An 18,355-nucleotide genomic window follows, 5' to 3' on the forward strand; every position below is an offset into this window, starting at 1 on the left:
TGTTATGGATCCTGATATAAAAGACAAGGGAAAGAAAATGCAGAAGGATGACAGTAGGCCTATTACTGGACACATGTCCTCTTTCTCCTCTGCAGCTTCATCTTCTTGGATGGCATCAGAACCCAGGGGCTCCACCCCAACTCCTGAGAGAAGGGGCCTGCAGAGGAAAGGAGAGGGAGGAAAGGAAGGCTGCAGATCTGGTGATAATTTGAGCTGAGTCCCGATGCCACATCTTGTAGGCACACAGATTGACAGAGCAGCATTTTGATTTTCTAAAGTGAAATCCACCAGAAATTAAGAGTGTGCAGTTTGTGGGAACTCTAGCACTCTTTTTTAAAAATTTAATTAATTATTTAAACATCTTTATTGGAGTATAATTGCTTTACAATGGTGTGTTAGTTTCTACTGCATAACGAAGTGAATCAGCTATACGTATACATATATCCACATATCTCCTCCCTCTTCCGTCTCCCTCCCACCCTCCCTATCCCACCCCTCTAGGTGGACACAAAGCACCGAGCTGATCTCCCTGTGCTATATGGCTGCTTCCGAGTAGCTATCTATTTTACATTTGGTAGTGTATATATGTCCAGGCCACTCTCTCACTTCATCCCAGCTTACCCTTCCCCCTCCCCGTGTCCTCAAGTCCATTCTCTACGTCTGCGTCTTTATTACTCTCCTGCCCCTAGGTTCTTCAGAACCATTTTTTTTCGATTCCATATATATGTGTGAGCATACAGTATTTGCTTTTCTCTTTCTGACTTACTTCACTCTGTACGACAGACTCTAGGTCCATCCACCTCACTACAAATAACTCAATTTCGTTACTTTTTATGGCTGAGTAATATTCCACTGTATATATGTGACACAACTTCTTTATCCACTCATCTGTCGATGGAAACTTAGGTCACTTCCATGTCCTGGTTATTATAAATAGAGCTGCAGTGAACACTGTGGTACATGACTCTTTTTGAATTATGGTTTTCTCAGGGTATATGCCTAGTAGTGGGATTGCTGGGTTGTACGGTAGTTCTAATTTTAGTTTTTTACGGAACCTCCATACTGTTCTCCATGGTGGCTGTATCAATTTACATTCCCATCAACAGTGCAAGATGGTTCCCTTTTCTCCACACCCTCTCCAGCATTTAACGTTTGTAGATTTTTTGGTGATGGCCATTCTGACTGGTGTGAGGCGATACCTCATTGTAGTTTCGATTTGCATTTCTCTAATGATCACTGATGTTGAGCATCCTTTCATGTGTTTGTTGGCAATCTGTATATCTTCTTGGGAGAAATGTCTATTTAGGTCCTCTGCCCATTTTTGGATTGCGTTGTTTGCTTTTTTGATATTGAGCTGCATGAGCTGCTTGTAAATTTTGGAGATAAATCCTTTGTCAGCTGCTTCATTTGCAAATATTTTCTCCCATTCTGAGGGTTGTCTTTTTATCTTGTTTATGTTTTCCTTTGCTGTGCAAAAGCTTTTAAGTTTCATTAGATCCCATTTGTTATTTTTGTTTTTATTGCCATTTCTCTAGGAGCTGGGTCAAAAAGGATCTTGCTGTGATTTATGTCGAAGAGTGTTCTGCCTATGTTTTCCTCTAAGAGTTTAATAGTGTCTGGCCTTACATTTAGGTCTGTAATCCATTTTGAGTTTATTTTTCTGTATGGTGTTACGAAGTGTTCTAATTTCATTCTTTTACATGTAACTGTCCAGTTTTCCCAGCACCACCTATTGTAGAGGCTGTCTTTTCTCCATTGTATATTCTTGCCTCCTTTATCAAAAATAAGGTGACCATATGTGTGTGTGTTTATCTCTGGGCTTTCTATCCTGTTCCATTGATCTATATTTCTGCTTTTGTGCCAGTACCATACTGTATGTACCATACTGTAGCTTTGTAGTATAGCCTGAAATTGGGGAAGCTGATTCCTCCAGCTCCATTTTTCTTTCTCAAGATTGCTTTGGCTATTCACAGTCTTTTGTGTTTCCATACAAATTGTGAAATTTTTGTTCTACTTCTGTGAAAAATGTCATTGGTAGTTTGATAGGGATTGCACTGAATCTGTAGATTGCTTTGGGTAGTATAGTTATTTTCACAATATTGATTCTTCCAATCCAAGAACATGGTATATCTCTCCATCTGTTTGTATCATCTTTAATTTCTTTCATCAGTGTCTTATAGTTCTGCATACAGGTCTTTTGTCTCGTCTCCTTAGGTAGGTTGATTCCTAGGTATTTTATTCTTTTTGTTGCAGTGGTAAATGGGAGTGTTTCCTTAATGTCTCTTTCAGATTTTTCATCATTAGTGTATAGGACTGCCAGAGATTTCTGTGCATTAATTTTGTATCCTGCTACTCTACCAAATTCATTGATTAGCTCTAGTAGTTTTCTGGTAGCATCTTTAGGATTCTCTATGTATAGTATCATGTCATCTGCAGTGACAGCTTTACTTCTTTTCCAATTTGGATTCCTTTCATTTCTTCTTCTTCTCTGATTGCTGTGGCTAAAACTGCCAATACTATGTTGAATAACAGTGGTGAGAGAGGGCAACCTTGCCTTGTTCCTGATCTTAGAGGAAATGCTTTCAGCTTTTCACCTTTGAGAACGATGTTTGTCATATATGGCCTTTATTATGTTAAGTTCCCTCTGTGCCTACTTGCTGGAGGGTTTTTATCATAAATGGGTGTTGAATTTTGTCGAAAGCTTTTTCTGCATCTATTGAGATGATCATAAGGTTTTTCTCCTTCAGCTTCTTGATATGGCTTATGCCATTGACTGATTTGCGTATATTGAGGAATCCTTGCATTCCTGGGCTAAACCCCTGGTGATCATGGTGTATGATCCTTTTAATGTGTTGTTGGATTCTGTTTGTTAGTATTTTGTAGAGGACTTTTGCATCTATCTTTCTCAGTGATACTGGCCTGTAGTTTTCTTTCTTTGTGACATCTTTGTTTGGTTTTGGTATCAGGGTGATAGTGGCCACGTAGAATGAGGTTGGGAGTGTTCCTCCCTCTGCTATATTTTGGAAGAGTTTGAGAAGGATAGGTGTTAGCTTTTCTCTAAATGTTTGGTAGAATTCGCCTGTGAAGCCATGTGGTCCTGGACTTTTGTTTGTTGGAAGATTTTTTAATCACAGTCTCAATTTCAGTGCCTATGACTGATCTGTTTATATTTTTTATTTCTTCCTAGTTCACTGTTGGAAGGTTGTGCTTTTCTATGAATTTGTCCATTTCTTCCAGGTTGTCCATTTTATTGGCATATAGTTGCTTGTAGTAATCTCTCATGATCCTTTGTATTTCTGCACTCAGCTGTTACCTCTCCTTTTTCATTTCTAATTCTATTGATTTGAGTCTTCTCTCTTCTTTTCTTGATGAGTCTGGCTAACAGTTTATCAATTTTGTTTATCTTCTCAAAGAACCAGGTTTTAGTTTTATTGATCTTTGCTACTGTTTCCTTCATTTCTTTTTCATTTATTTCCTATCTGATCTTTATGATTTCTTTCCTTCTGCTAACTTTGGGTTTTTTTTGTTCTTCTTTCTCTAATTGCTTTAGGTGTAAGGTTAGGTCGTTTATTTGAGATGTTTCTTGTTTCTTGAGGTAGGATTTTATTCTATAAACTTCCCTCTTAGAACTGCTTTTGCTGCATCCCATAGGTCTTGTGTCGTCATGTTTCCACTGTCATTTATTTCTAGATATTTTCTGATTTCCTCTTTGATTTCTTCAGTGACCTCTTGGTTATTTAATAGTGTACTGCTTAGCCTCCATGCGTTTGCTTTTTTTTTTTTTTACAGATTTTTTCCTGTAATTGATATCTAGTCTCATAGCGTTGTGGTAGAAAAAGATACTTGATACGATTTCAATTTTCTTAAATGTGCCAAGGCTTGATTTGTGACCCAAGATATGATCTATCCTAGAGAATATTCCTTGAGTACTTGAGAAGAAAGTGTCATCTGCTGTTTTTGGATGGAATGTCCTATAAATATCAATTAAGTCCATCTCATTTAATGTATCATTTAAAGCTTGTGTTTCCTTATTTATTTTCATTTTAGATGATCTGTCCATTGGTGAAAGTAAGGTGTCAAAGTCCCCTACTATGATTGTGTTACTGTTGATTTCCCCTTTAATGGCAGTTAGCATTTGCCTTATGTATTGAGGTGCTCCTAGGTTGGGTGCCTAAATATTTACAACTGTTATGTCTTCTTCTTGGATTGATCCCTTGATTATTATGTAGTGGCCTTCCTTGTCTCTTGTAATATCTTTATTTTAAAGTCTATTATATCTGATATGAGCATTGCTACTCCAGCTTTCTTTTGATTTCCATTTGAATGGAATACCTTTTTCAATCCCCTCACTTTCAGTCTGCATGTGTCCCTAGGTCTGAGGTGGGTCTATTGTAGACAGCATATATACGGGTCTTCTTTTGTATCCATTCAGCCAGTCTATGTCTTTTGGCTGGAGCATTTAATCCATTTACATTTAAAGTAATTATTGATATGTATGTTCCTATTACGATTTTCTTAATTGTTTTGGGTTGTTATTGTAGGTCTTTCCCTTCTCTTGTGTTTCCTGTCTAGAGAAGTTCCTTTAGCATTTGCTGTAAAGCTGGTTGGGTGGTACTGAATTCTCTTAACTTCTGCTTGTCTGTAAAGGTTTTAATTTCTCCATTGAATCTGAATGAGACTGTTGCTGGGTAGAGTAATCTTGGTTGTAGGTTTTTCCCTTGCATCACTTTAAATATGTCCTGCCACTCCCTTCTGGCTTGCACATTTCCTGCTGGAAGATCAGCTGTTAACCTTATGGGGCTTCTGTTTTATGTTATTTGTTGCTTTTCCCTTGCTGCTTTTAGTATTTTTTCTTTGTATTTAATTTTTGATAGTTTGATTAATATGTGTCTTGTCGTGTGTCTCCTTTGATTTATGCTGTATGGGACTCTCTGCGCTTCCTGGACTTGATTGACTATTTGCTTTCCCATATTAGGGAAGTTTTCAACTATAATCTTTTCAAATATTTTCTCAGTCCCCTTCTTCTTCTCTTCTTTTTCTGGGACCCCCATAATTCGAATGTTGGTGCGTTTAATGTTGTCCCCGTGGTCTCTGAGACTGTCCTGAATTCTTTTCATTCTTTTTTCTTCATTCTGCTCTGCGGTAGTTATTTCCACTATGTTATCTTCCAGGTCATTTATCCGTTTTTCTGCCTCAGTTATTCTGCTATTGATTTCTTGTAGAGAATTTTTCATTTCACTTATTGTGTTGTTCATCATTGTTTGTTTGCTCTTAATTTTTCTAGGTCCTTGTTAAACGTTTCTTGTATTTTCTCCTTTCTATTTCTAAGATTTTGGATCATCTTTACTGTCATTATTCTGAATTCTTTTTCAGGTAGACTGCCTATTTCCTCTTCATTTGTTTGGTCTGATGGGTTTTTACCTCGCTCCTTCATCTGCTGTGTTTCTCTGTCTTCTTATTTTGCTTAACTTACTGTGCTTGGGTTCTCCTTTTCACAGGCTGTAGGTTCACAGTTCCCATTGTTTTTGGCGTCTGCCCCCAGTGGCTAAGGTTGGTTCAGTGGGTTGTGTAGGCTTCCTGGTGGAGGGGACTGGTGCCTGTGTTCTGGTGTGGAGGACTGCATCTGGTGGTGTGTTTTGGGGTGACTGTAACCTTATTATGGTTTTAGGCAGCCTCTCTGCTAATGGGTGTGGTTGTGTTCCTGTCTTGCTAGTTGTTTGGCATAGGATATCCAGCACTGTAGCTTGAGGTCGTTGAGTGGAGCTGGGTCTTAGCATTTAGATGGAGATCTCTGGGAGAGCTTTCGCCGTTTGATATTATGCGGAGCAGGGAGGTCTCTGGTGGACCAATGTCCTGAACTCGGCTCTCCCACCTCAGAGGCACAGGCCTGACATGTGGCTAGAGCACCCAGACCCTGTCAGCCACATGGCCAGGTATGTGGGGAGTTTCTTGCCTTTGGGGAAGTCTGAGGTCTTCTACCAGCGTTCAGTAGGTGTTCTGTAGGAGTTGTTCCACCTGTAGATGTATTTCTGATGTATTTGTGGGGAGGAAAGTGATCTCCACATCTTATTCCTCCGCCATCTTGAAGGTCTCCCTCCTCTAGCCCTCTTGTCAACAAATATGCCAAATGAGAACCCAGAGCCATCCGCAGAGCTACTATTATGATGGATACTGATAAAAAGCATACCTTTACCATTAGAAAACAGTACTAATAATCTCATACTGGGGACATCAGTACTACCAGAACAAATTCTACTTAAAAACATACGTGAGCTAAGATTGAAAAGCATTTTCCTGCTAATTTCAGACATATGGGAAGGCCTAAATAGTACTGTGACACTTGGCAGAGCAGCTAGAGGTAATGTGTGCAAGAATTTCTGGCTGAAATCCTATTTTCTGATGACTTATACTCAGTTACAAACTAAACTTGGCGCACATCTTAGCTTAGTAGAACTCCATCAAATACAACAAAAATAAAGATTAAGGGTGGGGAAAAACCCTATAAACTTGACTTTCAGAAAAGACCAGAGCATTGTTTGCAAGGGAAACGAAAGGAAATTCTCAATACTTACTAATGTTTTTATATAGAAAATTACATTTGGCAAGTGCTGAGATCAATTACAGTCTAATAATTTCCAGTATCTTGAAAGGAATAAATAATTACAAGGAGCAAGAATTGAACCCAGGAAAGGTTCTGTCAGTTCTAGAAATAATTGCTTTTACTCTTCAATTTTTCAAAGTTTCACTTTTTTAGTGGCGTCAACTGGCTCAGCCCACTGTCATGTACAAAAATAAAATGGACTAATAAAAGTTTAATTTCTTAGAATAACAAAACAGAATTTGAGAATAGTCTAAACACAGACATACAGCTCCTAAAATTTTAAGGGAGTAAACACTTGTTTTAGAGCCCTAAATAATCTGGTAACCTTAAATAGAGACTTAATTTTAGTAACTTTTGGGAATTGGTGCTCTCAGTTAACTCTGATCTTTCATTTGTATTTAGACCTTTAGTTTTCAATCAGAGGAGATCTAAATGTTGAGGTTAAGTGTTTTAGTAGATGAAAGATGATTACTAGTAACATTAAAATACCTCTAGTCAAATGACCATGTAACCTCTACAAATATTTATTACTGTAACTTCTACAAATATTTATTTCTTTGTTTATTTATTCAACCATTCACCAAATATTTATTTAGCACATGCTAGGCAAAATGCAAAACAATGGTAAAATCTACTAAAAAGTACAAACATATATCCATTTACAGATTTTTTGATAGCTCCCATTTTTTGAGGCACCACAATCTAAAAAAACACTTGAGATAGATCTTGAAATATATCTAAATTTAAAAAAATAATATACATTTTTCTAATGTTATTATGAAAGTAAGAGACAAAAGGAAGTATTTGATTGGTTAAATGGGAGAGAAAGGCCTCCAAAACTGGCTGACCTCTGAGGTGATGGAGAATAAGAAACTGTGCAAATGTCCTTTAAAAAGTATCTCTCAGGAATACCAATCGAGTCTCAGAGGCTAAAGATTAGATGTAATCCCTTCTTCCTTCTTTCATTCTCTCTTGTTTGTCTTTGCTCTATTCCTTTGGTCTTTTCTCATTGCTTACACATAAATATACTCGATTTAGATGGAATTAATAAAGCCACATTAGAAACTGCTCATAGAAAATTCAGTGGAAAAGGGACAGAGGCACATCTAATGGTAATAACAAAACAAAATAGAAAACTTTGTTGACAAGAAGGAAATAAAAGTTTTTCTAGTAGAGTTAAAGAATAACTGTTTCTCAAGTGCCTATTCAATGGCAGGGAGGGTGCTGCACTACCAAACGTTAAACCCACATCTACATGTTTATGTGTCTACTGTGAATGGTGAGATGGGTGTAGGAAGGTGGTTGTCCAGAAAAAAAAAAAAAGACTGGTGAATGTTCCATTATGAGAAGGTAGATACATAAAACAATTAACTACTACGAATAAGTCAAATGTCCATATGTTAACAGATAACACTAAAAAAAAAAACCCAAAAAACTGTTGAGGAAAAACAAATTGAAAGGTATAAATTCAGTATGATCTCATCTATGTAAACTTAAAAATAATATCCCATATATATAGACACAGACATAATCAGATACAGATATATAATATAAAGGAATGAAATACAAAATCTTATATAAGTTATAGTATCTATGGCGATAGGTAAATAGAAAGAATGGTAATTTTTTTTTCACTTTAAAAAATAGATATCCGAAGCAACTTTAGAAATATTAACATTTTAAAATATGGCAGTGGAGATGGTGGCCAAGGTGGTGAGTAGGAGGACCCTGAGCTCACCTCCTCCCATAGCAAACGAAAATTACAACTGTTTACAGAGCAACTCTCAATGGGAATGATCTAAAGTCTAGCAGAAAAGATCTTCTACAACTGAAGATAAAGGAGGAGCCACAACAAGATCAGTAAGAGGGGTGGAGATGCCATATAGTCAAGACCCACATCTCTAGGTAGGTGGCCCACAAATAGCAGTATAATCACAATTGCATAGATTTGCCCCAAGAAGCAAGGAGTCTGAGCACCACACTGGGCTCTGAAGCCTGGGGGTCTTGCACCAGGAAGATGAGCCCACAGTACTTCTGGCTTTGAAGGCCAGCAGAGCTTGCATTCAGGAAAGCCGGAAGGCTACAGGAAACAGACTCTGCTCTCAAAGGGCACATGCAAAATCGCACATATGCAGAGACCCAATGCAGAAGCAATAATTTGAAAAGAGTCTGAGTCAGACACACTTGCTGATCTTGGAGAGCCTCCCAGAGAGGCAAGAGGCTACTGGGACTTACCCTGGTGACAGAGACACTGGTGGCAGGCTTAGCCTACAATGAGAACACTAGTGCTGGCAGGCACCATTTTGGAATCCTCCCTCTAGTTTATTAGTGCCGAGACCTGGCCCCACTCGCCAACTTTTCAGCATTAGTCCTGGGATGCCCCAGGCCTAGTAGCCAGCCTTGCAGGGACACAGCCCCACCCACAGTCAGGCTAGCACCGGGTCCAGGACTTACTGGGTCATGCAGGCAGCTAACTGGGACACAGGCCCCCCACCGCCCACCAGTGGTCAGCAGCCTCTGTACTAGGCAGGGCCTGGCAACCAACCAGGCTGGAGACCAGTCACATCAGCACACAGTAATCAGCCCCACAACAGAAGGGCCCATGCAGCCTACATAGGGGAAGGAATACCTAGATCATACAGCTACAGTGAACAGAGGGGAGTGTGCAGCTCGGACCCATCAATGTCTCCTACGTAAGGCCAAATTTCCTAGATTGGGAAATGTAATTGACCTACCTAATATAGAGAAATAAAAGCAAATAATCAGGCAAAATAAGACAACAGAGGAATATTTTCAAAATGAAGGAACAAGGTAACATCTCAGAAGGGCTAAGTGAAGTGAAGATAAGCGATCTACCCAATAAGGAGTTCAAGGTGCTTGAGGAACTTGGGAGAAGAATCGCTGAACACAGTGAAAAGTTTAACAAAGACTTAGAAAATATAAAGAAGAGACAAACAGAGCTGAAGAATACAATGACTGCAATAAAAAAGAAGGAATCAACAGTAGATTACATGATACAGAGGAAAGGATCAGCAAACTGGAAGACAGAGTAGTGGAGATCACTCAAGTTGAACAGAAAAAGAGAAAAGGATTTAAAAAAAAAATGAGGATATGTTAAGAGACCTCTGGAACAACATCAAATGTACTAAAACATTCTCATTATAGGGGTCCCAAAAAGAGAAGAGAGAAAGAAAGGAGGAGAGAACTTACTTGGAGACAAAATATCTGAAAATTTCCCTAACCTGGGAAAGGAAACAGATATCCAAGTCTAGGAAGCTCAGAGAATACCAAACAAGATAAACCCAAAGAGGTCCACACCAAGATATATTAGAATTAAAATGCCAAAATTACAGATAAAGAGAGAATATTAAAAGCAGTAAGATAAAAGCAACTAGTTATATACAAGGGAACTCACAAAGGCTATCAGCTGACATTTCAGCAGAAATCCTTCAGGTCAGAAGAGAGTGACACAATATTTTGAAAGTGATGAAGGGAAAAACCCACAACTAATAATACTTTACTGAGCAAGGCTATAATTCAGATTTGATGGAGAGATAAAGAGTTTTACAGACAAGCAAAAGCTAAAGGAGTACAGGACCACTAAACCAGCCTTACAAGAGATGTTAAAGGAATTTCTCTAAGCAAAAAGGAAAAGAGTACAACTAGAAATATGAAAACTATAAAAGGAAAAATCTCATTGGTAAAAGCAAACATACAATAAAGCTGGAGGAATCAGGCTCCCTGATTTCAAGCTATACTACAAAGATACAGTCATCAAAACAGTATGGTACTGGCAAAAAAACATATAGATAAATGGAACAGAATAGAGAGCCCAGGAATGAACATACACTTATATGGGCAATTAGTCAATGACAAAGGGGGCAACAACAATACACAATGGGGATAAGACAGCCTCTTCAATAAATGGTGTTGGGAAAACTGGACGCCTATATGCAAAAGAATCAAACTAGACTACCTTCTCACACCACATACAAAAATAAACTCAAAATTTATTAAAAACTTAAATGACCTGACACCATAAAACTCCTAGAAGAAAACATAAGCAGTATACTCTTGACACTGGCCTTGGCAATAACTTTCTGGAAATGTCTCTTTAGGCAAGGGAAACAAGAGCAAAAGTTAAAAAACGGGACTGCATCAAGCTAAAAAACTTCTGCACAGTGAAGGAAATTACCAACAAAACAAAAACGCTAGCTATTGAATGGGAGAAGATATTTGCAAGTGATAGATCTGGTAAGGGGTTAATATCCCAAATATATAAAACTCATACAACTCAACATCAAAAAATGAAACAACTGATTGAAAAATAGGCAGAGAATGTGAACAGACATGTTTTTCAAAGAAGACATATAGATGGCAATGGACACATGAAAAAATGCTCAACATTACTAGTCATCAGGGAAATGCAAATTAAAACCACAATGAGATATCACCTCACACCTGTGAGAATGGTTATTATCAAAAAGACAACAAATAATAAGTGTTGGTGAGGATGTGGAGAAAAAGGAACCCTAGTCAACTGTTGGTGAGAATGTAAATTGGTGCAGCCACTATGGAAAATAGTATGGAGGCTCCTCAGAAAATTAAAAATAGAACTGCCACACTATCCAACAATTCCACCTCCGAGCATTATTCGGACAAAAACAAAAACAGTGATTTGAAAAGATATATGTACCCCTATGTTCAATGCAGCACTATTTACAACAGGCAAGATATGGAAGCAACCTAAGTGTCCATCAACAGATAAATGGATAAAGATGTGGTATACAACTCAGTCATAAAAAAGAATGAAATCTTGCCATTTGTGACAACGTGGATGGACCTAGAGGATATTATGCTAAGTGAAATAAGTCAGACAGAGAAAGACAAATGCTGTATGGTTTCACGTATATGTGGAATCTAAAAACCAAAACAAATGAACATAAAAGAACAGACTCATAGATACAGAATGTAACAAAGAGGTGGTTACCAGAGAGAAGGGGGATTGGGAGATGACTGCAATAGTTGAGGGAGATTAAGAGGTACAAAATTCCAGTTACAAAAAAACATGAGTCACAGGGATGAAATGTAAAGCATGGGGGATATAGATAGCTATACTGTGATATCTTTGTATGGTGACAGATGATAACCAGACATATCATAGTGATCATTCTGTAATGTACAGAAATATTGAATCACTATATTGTGTACCTGGAACTAACATAGTGATGTAGGTCAATTATACCTCAATTTGTAAAAATGTGTAAACACTGGGAAGAAATGCATAAAAATGCTAACAATGAAGGTTCTCTCAGGGGGGGTATTATGGGTGATTTTGAATTTTTCCTTTATGTTTTTATGCATTTCTATGTGTCTGCAATGAACATGTATGTTTTGCTTATAAAGTTAGAAAGAAAACAATAAATGTCATCAAAAATGAAAATCTTAAAATAAAATATGGCAGTAGGTACATCTATTATTTTCTGTAGGCTTAAACTACTTCATAATAAAATTTAATATATTTTTAAATTTTGCTGTTTAAAAGAAGAATGCTGTAGAAATTTAGGCAATTAGAAGGAGCTAGTCTAGTAAGTCCAATTTTCTTACTTTTGAGCCCAGAATACACAAGGCTGATTATTTTCTGTTTTTAGCAAGAGGAACAATGGAGAGTTAATGTAGAAGAAGAAACTGTCCTTGATGTGATGAATCATTGGCACTTTTGGCAAATGGATGGTCATTTCTAGAAGGAAGTGAATTATCTGAACATAATTATATTTAATCCTCTAGTTTTAAAAGAGTGTTTCAACTCACACACTATCCACGTAGGTTACTCTTTTTCTTCCTTACGGGGTGTGAATGTGAAGCTTTAGGGGCACAGTCAATGGATGCTACATTTTCATTGCTGCTAAAAATGTGTAATTAGAGTCTGGATTTTGAAATAACAATTGGCACACGTAAAGTACTGACTAGCTGTGCAAGACCACAATTGACTTTTTATTTTTAAACTCCTCATAAAACTTCCTCTTGATTCAAAATTGCCATCAGACATTTTCTAATGTAATTAGAAAGGAAGCCACAAACATCTTAACTTTGGATCATAGGTAATTTTTAGAATTAATAGCAAGATCCGGAGAATTTTGTTTGTTTGCTTTTAAATCAGAGTAGTAACTAAGTCTGAAACATTTCACTAGTGAGGCCAGACTCACTTGAGATATATTGTTAAACCTGAGGGGTGAAAATACATCACAGACACAAGTGGTATTACACAGCACACATTTTTCTGAAAACGTAGTCTCTGTGCATGAGGATTAGATATATACCCACAATAAGAGAGCATACTGGCCTATAATTTTCAACATTACATCCTTGTATTTTTTATTGTACGCTATTTTTCAACTGGTAGAGGAACATGGTCTCGTAAAGCTAATATTTATTCTTCCATGTTTATAGAGCTAATAGAGCACTTCAGGAAATGAGAAACTCTGAGAAGTCACTTATAACTTGGTGTCCCGTGCGCCAAAGAAGAGAGGACAGGAAAGTCACCATGTTTGAAAAATTGGGCTCAGGAACTCAGTTATAAAGCTTTAAATAATTAAACAACACAAGATAAGGGAGGCCTTTGATGTTATTTCTATCTCCATAAACGTAGTCTATTTATAGATGATAAATCTTATCATGTAGGATTCTTCATTTTACTAGAGAGCAAAGAAAAAGAGTCCTTTAGTTCAGTTCCCATGTGCAACTCTGTAGCTGCTGTGTGTATTTCGTGCAAGCTAAGGAGGAGAGTAACTGTAACAACCAAGATACCCCTACTTATAACTGTGTTTTTGTTTTTGTTTTTTCCGGTACGCGGGCCTCTCCCGTTGCGGAGCACAGGCTCTGGACGCGCAGGCTCAGCGGCCATGGCTCACGGGCCCAGCCGCTCCGTGGCATGTGGGATCTTCCCGGACTGGGGCACGAACCCGTGTCCCCTGCATCGGCAGGCGGACCCCCAACCACTGCGCCACCAGGGGAGCCCTAACTGTGTCTTTAAATCATGAATTCTTCTCATTTTCTTATTAAGTAACCTCTGTACTAGGGAATTCAATGATTCCTTATGTTAAGTCCAAAGAAAATAGCAGTGAATGAGAATTTGTTTTTCTATGGAAAGATTGTGCCTATATTACGGTAAATGTCTCAAGAGATCACACCCCTTAACAAAGCTTTTGTGGGAGAAATTTCCAGAAGCTGTTTCTATGTCCTTTCCTTCTTTTTTTTTTTGCGGTATGCGGGCCTCTCACTGTTGTGGCCTCTCCCGTTGCGGGGCACAGGCTCCAGACGCGCAGGCTCAGCGGCCATGGCTCACGGGCCCAGCCGCTCCACGGCATGTGGGATCTTCCCCGACCGGGGCACGAACCCGTGTCCCCTGCATCGGGAGGCGGACTCTCAACCACTGCGCCACCAGGGAAGCCCTGTCCTTTCCTTTTAATGGATAGCCTTACTTGAGATATTGGAAGAATCCAGAGAAATAAAAGGCATCAAGTCATTTCCTCGTTCTCTGCAGACATGAAGAATGGAGGGCAGGAATGGGGGCAGCTGCCAGAAGATAAGTGAGGGACAAGGCAGAAATGTGGATGGAGGGTGGGTGAGGGATATCGGGGCTGATGCGAGAGAGAGTTTCAGCTGCAGTGAAGGGCCCTTTGAGCTACCCGCAAACTGATTCCTGAACTACCGAGGAAGCCTGTGACACGGAGCAGAGAGCTGACGCTGGGGTGCATGATACAAAGCAAGTGAAAAACGACTCCTTTGCTACTGACCTGTTCTAGTCTTGCCTTGGACTTCAGATGCTCTACCCCCCCTTCCTTTCTCAGTGACTGAGCTGATGATACCTTTGCAACACCAGTCCCACTATTTCCTCTGGGGTCCGAGCCCTGTCTTTTCTGTAAGTCCCCAGAGCTGTCTACTCTCTCCTGTTTCCCTGCACTGAGTTCTGATGTTATCTTCTGAAAGTACTCTGTTCCTTCTCTCCATGTTCCCATATCGAACAACAGTGATCTCCCCTAAACACCAAACCAGAAATTCTGGTTCTCCAAAAGAGTATCCATATAGACACGTTGGTGTGTTTCTAGACAGCTGAAAAGCCAGTGTAGACCCAGCATTGAAGAATGATAGGGGGGAAGAGAATGGCACCCAGAGTTAAAAACTGGGGTCCAGGCCCGGCCCCACCATTTGCTCAACTCTGCCCATTTCAGCATGCTCAACTCTCACCGGCGACCCTCTGGTCTGGGCAATCCGGGTCCTCCTCTGCAGGGACAGGCAAAGGAGGTTTGAATTTGGTTATCACGTCAACTGGGGACTGGGTGGCGGGGTGCTGCTGGTCTTTAGTTCCTTGAAGGCAGGGCTACTAACCTTTCTATTGATCAAATCCATGGGCTGATCTTGCATCACAGAGAAGTATCCCCCTGCAAATGTCAATAGTGGCCCCACTGAGAAACAACAATAGATGATTTTTCATGTTCCTGCAACCTGTCTGTATTCTCAAACTTAAGTGGAATGTAGAGAACTTAAGAGACTCAGCACAAAACTGTGGGGATCAATAAATTTGTGGACTGTACAGTTTCACAGGAACGGTTCAGAAAAATGGGTTTCTCTCTCCTGAAGACAAAAAGGATGACTTGAGACTTAAGTCTATGATGATACAGGGGGACTCTGACCATATATTCTGTCTCCATAACAGAAGAAATAAAGTGCCACGCGAGGATGTCGGGAAACACTTAGGTTTTCTAGACAGTGAGGTTTCTAAGAAAGGAGAATCTGTATTAGGATTCAAAGGGAAAGTGGATACCTAGGTATAAAGGTCTGAAAACAAATAGCTTCTCATTGGTTTCGGACAGTTCAAGTGGGATCTTATTTGCGGACTAGGGAAGAACATTTAGGTAACTTCTCAAGTCCTTTCTAGCACCTCTTTTTCCGTCAGACACTTGTTACATCTCTGCACACCGTAACATCCTACCAAGCTGACAGACTGGAGAGTTAAAGAAGGAGACACAACCTCCCATCCGTCCTCTCCCCCAATATGTATGTACCACATGCCTCACCCTTCAAAGTGAATCAATCATGGGGCCCAGCAATGAAGGGTGCAGTGGGAAAACTGGAATCTAGCCCAGCACTGCAGTGAAATCTACTTTGATTTCTCAGTAAGAGAAGTTAAAAAAAAAAAAAAAAACCCACAGTAGAGGGCCATTACAGGAGAAAACATTTGTCACCGTGGACAGAATAAAAGTCCAACCGAATGAAATAAAAGTCTGTGGGAAAAGACATGTCATTCTAGGGAAAGTACTCTGTTCCTTCTCCCTTGCTCTTCACTTAGTTTTTATCCACTCAGTGAGCCAAGAGCCAAGCTTTATCTGCTCTCTTGCTCATTTTTCCATCTATGAAAGATGGGTGGATTAATTTCAGCCTTTAGGTAGGTCTTTGTCAGAAAGCACTTTCAGAATAAAAGTGGTTTACTTGGTACCATCTCAGAAGCAGAACACGCACTTCCAAAATAAAATGCTTGCTTTGCTAGCAAGCTCTGTCTTTAAGTGAGCAACAATACTGTTAGTGATTTTTCGAGTTGTTAACGCACACACATTAAACAACCACCACCATCCCCCTGTTCTATCCTAATCAATCATAGGGTGAGGACCCCTTGGCAGAGCTAAATGAAAACATTCTGGCTACTGAGATTTTATAATTTGAAAAATGTCATAATGATAACACTAGTTGATATTGACAAATGCAGTTTTGATTTTCAATGTTTCAAAATATAATTTATCAGCGAGGTCTTAGCTAATTGAAAGTACTTAACAAAATCTGATATATGTAGACGCTCAATAAAAATGTACTGAATCTGTTCAGTTAGAATTTATGAACACAGAAATAAAACTTGTTTTAAGCCAATGTGGGGGATATATTTTATTTCTAATATCCTTGTAACATCCCCCAGAGTATCTAATAGTAAGTATGAGAAGGATCATATCAAATTTCTTCTCATTTAGATCCATCTCCCAATGAAATCAAAGGATTACAATCTGTGCATAACCTACTTCCACAGTTCTTATTGCAATAGGGTATGACTATTACCCATTTAAAAGATATCCCTCAAAATTAATAATAACTTCAGTGAGACAAATGGAAAAATTAACACAAACCTTAAGCCCTCCAGCAGATCAGAAGACAAATGTGTTCTTTGGGAACTTGACTGAAACAAGGTATTCACACAACTCTTTTAAATGGAAGCTGTTCACAAAGGAAGTCCCATGGAAGACACTGTAGCTCTGACATGCCAGATGCTTCTGGAAGGAGGAAAAAAGCACACCATTAGGATGTGTCCAAAGCACCATGACTGCCAGTAGCAGCCACTGTGGTCAGAAAGTGCCGTAGTAGCACCTACCGCTATTATTAAGATAACAGTATGAATTGCTATTGCTTTTGTACCCCCAGATCTTCTTACTCATAAATGACAGGGTGGATGGTAATCTTTCAGCATTGTGTTTAGAAACTTCTAAAGGCCAGCAGTATTTTATAACCAAGAGAACTCTGCTTTTCCCCTTACTTAACCAGACAAGGGTTGAAGGACGGTGCTCAGGGTAAGAGCATGAAGGCGGGAACACTACTTTTCACTGAGAACCCACCAGCTGTGAGGCACTGGGCACAGACTCTTTACTCTGAACGATGGCCCTGCAATTAGAGGGCACTGGCCCCATTTTCCAGATAAGAAAGCTAAGGCACAGATTCCTGAAGTCAGGTTTACAGCCCAGGCATCAAAGCCTAAAAGGCCTCAGGGCTGACTCTCCCCCTCATTTCACTCTGTGGCCTGTGTGATTTAGAAAAATATTTCACTTGGTGCAGCCACTATGGAGAACAGTAAGAAGCTTCCTTCAAAAGCTACAAATAAAGTTACCATATGATCCAGCAATCCCACTCCTGGGCATGTATCCAGAAAATAAGGAAACTCTAATTCAAAAAGATACATGCACCCCCAATGTTCATAGAAGCACTATTTACAATAGCCAGGATATGGAAGCAACCTAAGTGTCCCTGGACAGATAAATGGATAAAAAGATGTGGCACATACATACTATGGAATATTATTCAGCCATATAAAAGAATGAAATAATGCCATTTGCAGCAACATGGATGGACCTAGAAATTATCATACAAAGTGAAGTCAGTCGACAGAGAAAGACAAATATCATATGATATCATTTATATGTGGAATCTAAAACAAATGATACAAAAGAACTTATTTACAAAACAGAAATAGACTCACAGACATAGAAAACAAACCTATGGCTACCAAAGGGGGGGGAGGGATAAATTAGGAGTATGGGATCAACAGATACACACTACTATACATAAAATAGATAAACAACAAGGACCTACACTATAGCACAGGGAACTATATTCAATATCTTGTAAAACTATAATGGAAAATAATCTGAAGTAGTATATATACAACTAAATCACTTTGCTCAACACCAGAAACTAACACATCATTGTAAATCAACTACACTTCAATAAAAAAAGAAAAATATTCCATAACCAGAAATATTATTGACAAGAGAACAGGTAATGCTACAATATACTAAAGTAACTCACATACTACTAAATTGATCAAGAAAATTCCTCTCCTCATTTGCTTTAGTTTTATATCAGACATCGTTTTATTGAGTCAGGCCCCACAGAAATACAGATAGCCAACTTTAAGCAGTGCACTTCCTCTCCCACCTT

General features: G+C 39.0%; 1 protein-coding gene across 1 annotated transcript in view; it reads right to left on the reverse strand.

Moving 5' to 3' along the window:
• Nucleotides 1-16,911, reverse strand: part of ENOX1 (ecto-NOX disulfide-thiol exchanger 1) — a 299,647-nt gene extending 282,736 nt beyond the window's left edge. The window contains exon 1 of the mRNA XM_082675771.1: nt 16,774-16,911. The gene's annotated coding sequence lies outside the window, so the exon portion shown is untranslated. The remainder of the gene's footprint in view (nt 1-16,773) is intronic.
• Nucleotides 16,912-18,355: the final 1,444 nt, after the last annotated feature.

Source organism: Grampus griseus (genome assembly GCF_964374135.1).
Source record: "Grampus griseus genome assembly, chromosome: 18".
NCBI lineage: Eukaryota > Metazoa > Chordata > Mammalia > Artiodactyla > Delphinidae > Grampus > Grampus griseus.